Consider the following 9,236-nt stretch of genomic DNA (forward strand, 5'->3'; position numbering starts at 1 on the left):
AATTTATTAACACCACTAATATTATATATTGCTGTGATGATAAGACGGTAGGTTAGTTTCTGGTCGACGAGTGGACCGGATGGTCGTCAAGGTAACAGAAACAAAGTTGGAATACACATTAGTGTTAAACACGGTTTTGTTTTAAGTGCACCTGGCTTGTCTAATGTAATATAATATTCAAGAACTTCTGAATATTACGTGGTATACTGCTCTCTTAAAGCTCTGTCATGTTTAATCATTTATTTATTTATTATTTATAACGTAACGTACGTAGTGTGCTCACTTGACAGCACAAATGCTGATCCACTGCGTATGTTTTATACGCTGCGTCATCTGTAACGAGGGTTAACTACACTTGCAATCACACAAACTTGTATAAACATACAGATCGTTTAGTTTGGCCTAGAAAGGCAGATAAACCTATGAGTTATATTCTGGAAAGATAGGTTTGTGAAACCTAGATGTGTGTGTAATTTATTCCTTATTCTTTGTTACAACATTTAAACAGTTGCGTCTTATTTCATAACTTATTGACCTAAATGGTAGTATGTGATGAACTACTGTTATTAAATTCTATCGTGATGATACACTGCTGTGCCTTTAGGCTTCGGAGCAGCTCCACTGTACCACCAATCGAACTCCAAGATAGATGATTGTTTGTTTGTTTTTGAATTTCGCGTAAAGCTGCACGAGGACTATCTGCTCCGTCCCCAATTTAGCAGTGCAAGACTAGAAGGAAGGCAGCTAGTCAGCACCACTCACCGCAAATTCTAGGGCTGCTCTTTTACCAGTGAATAGTGGGATTGACTGTCATATTATAACGCTCCCACAGCTGAAAGAGCGAGCATGTTGAGTGTAAAGGGGATTCGAACCCGCGACCGTCAGATTACGAGTCGAACGCCTGGCCAGGCCCAGCCCAAGATGGATGAGAAAAACAAATCATATATAGGAACCACGCTGACTAACAGCTGGAAGTTGTCACATAACACTACACCTACACAAAGGTAATTTAACCAATCAGACAGTTGGTAGGGTGGGTTTTCTTATTTGAATAAGCTATTCCTGACAAAAATGTTGAAGTGACACTTGAGTAAAGAAACATATCACGCTGATATAACAGCAGGTAGACAAACAACGATTTATAGCCATAAGGAAAAGTTTTACTGATGGTGGAACATGCCACATGTTTTGAAGAAGATAGACCAATGTTCAGGCATGCTTCATTTCGCTTTTGGACTTTTAAAAAATGCCAAGTCTATAGTGTGAAGATTTCCAATTGTGCCTACTTAAATGGAATAAACAATCCAATACTCTTGTTCATTATAGATATACATTTTTTTAATTAAATGTATTACTCATAATAGTTAACAGTAGCTGGATTGGTAATACAGGAGTATATGGGTGTCTGTCTGTCTGTTTATTCATGTACAACAGAGGCAGCAAAGAAAAATGCTACACAAGTGTAAACACTGCCATTCTGATTCTCTAGAATTAAACAAAATGCTACACAATGGGCTATCTGTCCACCACAAGTATCAAAACCCAATTTCTAGTGGTGCGAGTGTGCAGACATACTGCTGTGCCACTAGGGGGCTTGCCATTCTGGTGGTTTAATGTCTGTGTAATGGGTTATATTTGTAGAATGTAATAAGTACTATAGTTTGAACTATTTTCTTTGATTTTACTGCAGGAAATCAAAGTTTCAAATAGCAAGTTAGATAGATCCCTCAGTAAGAACATTACTAATAGAGGAAAGGATGAGAAACTAGCCTCTCTAGATGTTCAAGGTGCTTGGGTTGTAAAGAGAAATGGCAGTGTAATTGTAATGGTTGATTAGTTTCTACAAGCAGCAAAGTTGGAAAGTTAATATATGAATTCCACCCATCCATGGAAAGCAATAATTCTACCAGACTTTGTACACACACAGAGCTTTTCATAAGAATTGTTAAAACTGTAAATTATATTTTAACATTATCCCTTTTTAATAAATGATGCCCTACTGCACCTCATACGGACAAGCCTATTAACAAATGGTACAAAAATATTCTGGTAAATACATTTATCTGTCAACACATTTAAGATTTTATATATCTTTAATAAAATCTTTATAAGATCTTAAATATACATATTTTAAATACTTATTTGTTTGTTTGTTTTGAATTTCGCGCAAAGCTACACGAGGGCTATCTACGCTAGCCGTCCCTAATTTTGCAGTGTAGGACAAGAGGGAAGGCAGCTAGTCGTCACCACCCACTGCCAATTCTTGGACTACTCTAACCAACAAATAGTGGGATTAACCGTAACACTATAATACTCCCATGGCTGAAAGGGGCATATTTGGCGTGACGAGGATTTACACCCGCAACCCTCAGATTGCGAGTCAAATGCCTTAACCACCTGGCCATGCCAGGCCACCTAAATATTTATGTACTTGAACTTATATATATAGGTAAATTTTCAACTTCACAAATATATTTACAGGCACACAATTTGTGATCAACTGTACATTAAGAAAAACCCTTTGAAGATAAACATTTTATTCTTTTTAACATCAATACAACAGCAGGTTCCATAAAACAACCAGTTCTGTCACCCCAACGTTCCTGTATAAATGACGAATAAGTACATCCAACACTCCTAGCAATGTATTTCATGGAACCAAAGATATATAAAAGTGGGCAGTCAAATGACTGATTAGCTATAAGGCACCTATTGAAAAATAAACCTTGGTTTACACCAGAACCTCACAACACCGAGGCACTGACGTAAATGCTAGATACCAACTGAACCTATATTCAGGAAAAACATAAGCAGTCTCCTTTATACCAATCACACCTGCACCTTTCTTCTTTGATGTTGCAAACTATATGATGTTCTGGAACAGTCTGAGCAACACCAGAAAACTAAATATTATACAGAAAAAAATAATGCACCACCAACAAACTACACAGAATGTTTAAAAATAATGAAATACACCACATGAACAAATGCCTGGTTGAAATACTTATCAAAACATGAGAATGTTTATGAAAGTATGCTTGGTTGAAATACTTATCACAACATGAGAATGTTTACAAAAGTATGCCTGGTTGAAATACTTATCACAACATGAGAATGTTTACAAAAGTATACCTGGCTGAAATACTTACCATAGCATGAGAATGTTTATTGTTCAGTAGGTGTTGTGTTCTACACAGTTAACTTCAACCTGAAATTAGTGAAGGCACCATTTCAAAACTAGAAATATTCTATGGGCCAACTGAAAAGACATCATGAAAGCATGACCAGAGTGAAGCACACCAGTATGCAATGACAGCCTTAAAATGATTATACAGTAACTGAGCAGAAGAGAAAACTCTTTATATATTCCTCTAATAGTAAATATTTGAGGAAATGGTTAACAGGAACTAACTACAGCACTTGTATCCTTTGTAGGGAGTGGATTGTGTTTTTCTTATAGCAAAACCACATCAAGCTATCTGCTGTGTCCACCAAGGGAGCAACTAAACCCTTTATTTTAGTGTTGTAAATCCAAAGACTTGCCATTGTTTCAGGAAAGGATATGTAGTGGACTTGGAGCAATTAGGATAAATAGCTTAAATATGAAGGTGGGAACATAATTGTTTCCACAAACTCATTAAGTACAATATTCATTTGCATGAAAGCTTGGCAAAAAAACAAAAAAAACAACAACAACGACAACAAAAAAACACTAAAAATTCTAAGCATTTGTCATCTGGCATTCAAAACTAATTGAATGTTAGAATATAAATATCAGGAATTATATAATGATCAACATTAGATCCAAATTCATAAATGTAATAGCTGATGAAATTACAAATGCCTCAACTGTTGAATACTGTTAGTATTATCAGATATTTAGGAAAAAACTCCTAAAGAAGTTATTGTCAATGAAGACTTTGTATATAGTGGAAGAATCAGGTGCTAAAACCATTAAAAAAACAATGGTTCAAAGTTTCGAAATTGGAGGTGGATTTGCAGAAGTGACATGGTAATGGGCCTGATGGAGCCTCAGCAATGAGTGAATGTATCCGGTGTTCAAGCATGTGCTAAAAAATAGAGCTCTTGAAAGCAAATTAATCCATCCACTGTGCCAATCACTTCTTGAATCTAGTGACTGTAGCAAGTTGCAATTAAGCAGCTGATATCAAGAACTTTATGACAAACTTTCAAAAGTTCATGTTTTGCCTTACTGGTGGCATAAAGGTAAAGGACATTGTGAAGTTATGAAACAGGGAGTAGCAACAGTCCAGAAAATCCTCTTTAGTAAACTAAACATGGATGGTGAGTATTTAGGAAAAGTATTTCTTTTATTTGAAACAATCAGTAACATTGTCCACTTCCCACTGTTTGTGATATCAGGTGATTACTGAGAGTGGACACCATTTCTGTTGCCCTATACGACTCCAAACAGATGTATGACAGTCTTGAAAAAGTGAAAAACATCCAGTGCTGGGGGATAAACATCTGCAAATGCCCTTCTTTGGCAACAAAATGTTGTTCTGACTTAAGATTTTTGTGACTTAGTAGTTGCTCATCTCATGCACAGAACCTGCTCAGCAAACCCAAGACTAACAGGAGTGATAAGAGAATGTACTTCTAGAGATTTATCGGTCAGCATTGCAACTGGCCTTCACTTCAAACATTGGCATCACAACTGGCCTTTTCCTCATACTTTAACATCACAACTGGCCATCACTCCAAACATTAACGTCACAACCAATCTTCACTCTGAACATTAACATCACAACTGGATTTCACTCATAATATTATAAGTAATCTAGGTTGAGTTAAGCTTAAACTGATACCAATGTGGTTTAATTAATAATTTGTCATTTGTAAACAATTTATGTTAAATTAATTTGTATAAATGTGAATGTTACTGAAATAGCATACTAAAGGTGATATGGTGACCACTAACCAGAAACTGGGTTGAGCCAGAATGTAATCTGAAAACACTTGTACTAACTTTTGATCAGAGCAAGTTACCTGCTTAGAAAAAAACAACTAATTATCAACCTGGTAACGAGTGTAGCTAATTAAATATACTTTTCTTACTCATAAAAAAAATTAGAGTGCACTGTTTCTTCACTTTGATAATTTCACTGTTGACTGTATTTTTGACCATAAACTCAAGATTTTACCAACTTGGCAGGTATGCATTTGTTCTAACTCCATAGATTAAACTAACAATGGAAAACAATCTTTACAATGAAAGTGTGACAATGAAATTATATATTAAACATATTAACAAATACTGTTCATGAAAGTAAAAAATAAAGAAATGACAGAGTACACCTTACTTATCAAACATAAAAATACAGAATAATTTTAATACCTTGAGGTACCCTGTGTGTTCATATTAGAAAAATAGAACATTCATAGGTTGCACACAACATGCAACATCCAATGGATCTTTATACTTTTAACTAAATTAATCAATCATTTATAGAATTCAGATAACTGATGCCTGTGTTGATTTACTTGCATAACATAAAGTAATTATCCATGCTGATATATTTCATAATTCGAATTCTTATCATTGTGTTTGATACAGTTAATTATACATGTTACCATGGCAGCTAGTGTTTGTTTTTTTTTCCACATTTTTGATGAATGAAATAGTCAATAGATGGTTATTAACCTGCCTTTCAAAATGTCAGTTATAAAGTATGATTTGAATGCTCTGAAATGATAACGGTTATAAAATATTATTGTTGTTTGAAACGTTCCACATGCTGCCACATCCAGTAAAAGTTTGCCACATGATATGCACATGGTTTCTTCCATTACATTTTCTAACATTTGGCTACAGGCCTAATGTACAACACAATAATGTGGTATATAACTTGTATTATTATGATAGCTTTACTGTATTACTCTTGCAATGCAAATAAGTTGTTTGTTTGGTTCTTTCTTGGTCAAAAATATTTTTTTTCAGAATGTTTGTTCAGTCTCAAGTTTTCCTTTTTATAAGTGCTATTGAAGTTTCAAGGTGAGTAATGCTGCACTGTGTACATGATGGAATTACCAGTTTTGGACAAATCTTGTAGCTTAATGTGAAGGGTTTTAAATATTTTAATTGCATTTACACCAGCAATGTTAGGAAATCTCCACAGATAGTAATTGAGTGTTCCATCAGAGTAAACTGTTCTGTCACCATGGAGGGTTGCACAACATTAAATAATGTGCCCCTAAATTAATAAATACTCTCTAAAGTGACCTGCATATGTCCTCTGTCAATCTCTCTCTCCACAAATGCTGTATAATGGTTTAGATTTGATAAAAATAATACCTTACAAAGACAATTAATTTGGGAGACTAAGCCTGAAAAACTGATTGATAAATATTATAGAATACACTAAGTTAAAAACTGTAAATTCCAAGCATATTTGTAATGCCCTTAAGTAAACAAGCACAGTGCTAGTGCTGACACCTATTGATATTGTTATATGGTCTTATTTACATGACAGGCATTTACCCTGGGAAGGAAAGCAGAACCTTGAAAAAAATAAACAGAACCTACAACAACTTTTTCTAATATTGTATTTTAGCCTCATTTACTGTTTTAATATATAATTAACTTATAATTTTCAAGAAACACATAATTTGACACTGCAATGTGAAATCTGTGTCAGGCTCCATAATCCAAGATGACTGTTGTTAGCATTATAAATATGGCTAAATGGATAAAGTGGTTTGTGACAGTGACTTGCAAGATGAAGTGGAGACAGAGTAAGACACATAAAAATATAAAAAAGACTATTTTTCTAAAATATTGGGTTGAGGAATAATTCGTGAGCGTTTTTTCAAGTTAAAAAAATATATTCATAAATGAAACGCTTTCGCAAAATATTTCATGTCATTTGGTAGATAATTTTTTGCTCTAATAGATGGTGTGTTTGATTTTCATATGTCTTTAATTTTTGCTTTCATTTTCAGCTCATTAAATGGAATGTCAAGTGGACAAAATTGAGCATTTTCGACACCATCTGCTTTTTGCATTTAATTTCTTGCAATTTCGTTTAAAACAATGCATACTATATACCTAGGTATTGCATGAAATAAAGTATCATAATAAATGTTTTGGGTGTAATGTGTTCATGCATTGAAGTATTGTATAGTCTTGCATGTAATGCTTGAATGAAATTATTTAAAAACGCTCACAAATTATTCCTCAACCTAATATATGACAAACTTTAATTAGGTCAAAAATCTTAAATATTCAAAATAAAAATGAGTTACTCTTAATGACATGTAGATAACCAAAAGTGCTCTACAGAAGACAGGATGGGTTACACTTAATGACATGCTGAATAACCAAGAATTTGTTTGTTTGTAGTTGAGCACAAAGCTACTCAATGTGTTATCTGTGTTGTGCCACCACTGATACTGAAACCCAGTTTCTAGCATTATTTATAAGGCTGCAGACTTACCACTGTGCCACTGAGGAGGAAAAGCCATGGATTCACCTGAGAATACAGAATGTGTTACACTTAATGACATGCCAGAAACACAAAAAATTAACCCTTTACAACGGGCTCAATATAATATACAAGTTTATCTACACATTTGCACACGTTAAGTATTTACACTGTACCTTATGATACAACATGCATATCTTCAGAAAAGTTGACTGACTTTTAGAAAGGATTACAAGTATTTTGTAAACAAAAATCAGAGCTTTAATGAAATATTTTTATTAATGATTTGTTTGCAAAAATATTGAGCCTGTTTCATTACCAGTCTGAGTGCAAACTGATTTAAATGTTATGAAAAAAATATTCTCCATCCCAAAACTCTGAAATCTGAAACCTCCTAACCACTTTTCAAATGTTTGTTTCCAATAAGACTTTATATTTCATGTTATTTTCTGTAATCTGACTATGTGGGGTCTGTAACTTGACCAACCTCGTAATCATTATAAAAATATTAGGAAATCACAAAAATACAAATGTTTAGTTTAAACAGTCTCGTAACACTATATATTGATTATTTTTTATTATATTAACCTTCCAGTCGGAGCTAACATTACATAACTTACACTGACATGGTACACATGCACTCATCTAATATGTATCCAATAATATAAAACTGACCTTTAGTCTTCCCTGTCTTGGTGGACTAGGATCTGGTAATATACAGTCACATTTCAATTGTTATACAATATATATATATGTACATAGGTTATTATATAGAAATAAATTATTTAACTTATTTTACTTAAAATACAGAACTATAAATCAAGAAGTAAAGCAAAGAATTATCTCTTCTCACACTACTACTACTACCTTTGTACTCGGTTGCTGGACGACATAGGTTACTAAGCCTTTTAAATTTCACATGTGAAGGATGTCAAACATATTTTTTTTTAGGTTTTTATATATATACAGTTGAATAACAAAAAATATTATAAATAACTGTATTGATACCATAGAATTCTACCATAATTTATTAAGCTTAGTAACTAAGATGTGATTAAATTTTTAAAAAATATGAAACTTCGAACAGACTAAAGACACAACCTATCTTCTTAAAATCTTGGTTCAAAAGAACATGGTACATTTTCACACATTAAAATGACTGATAAAACCACTAAATGGACATTCTAAGCTGTCGATTGGTTATTCACATCATATATCAAAGTAAGTGTATATAGGGGACTTATACACACTTTATATACACTCTTTCCAACAATAACTCCTCGTGAAGAATTCAAGGTAGCATGGGGTGTAACCTCAATAGGTATATCCCCAATTGCCTTTGAATTCAAGGGGAGTTCACTGTGTTGGGATGTGGATGTTTTAACCAATATGTCACCAGAAATGGAAAGAGTTGAACAGGGTCACCATGTTTGATTCAATACATATTTATATCTCAGTAAAATAAAAGGGTTTGAGGTTCTTATTTTATATTCTAATTTGTTAATATTAGTAATTTGAATTCCTGGTTTGTATTAAACTGTAGACTTGCATTTTGACATCACAATTGTAATTTTAAACAGTGCTGCATTCAACATACCATATGACTCACTAAAACCTATATTTAGATGTGTTCTTTTAATATTTACTTCTAAATTAAGAAATTAACTCATATATAATATTAAAGTTTGAATTATAATCTACAATTTGATACCAAGGTTCTGACATAAATTCATAAAATAGTAGTTCAATACAATTTTGAATGCAAGTCAACAAATGCAATGTCATGGCTTT

This window comes from Tachypleus tridentatus, chromosome 12 (genome assembly GCF_004210375.1).
Source record: "Tachypleus tridentatus isolate NWPU-2018 chromosome 12, ASM421037v1, whole genome shotgun sequence".
NCBI classification, from domain to species: Eukaryota; Metazoa; Arthropoda; class Merostomata; order Xiphosura; family Limulidae; genus Tachypleus; species Tachypleus tridentatus.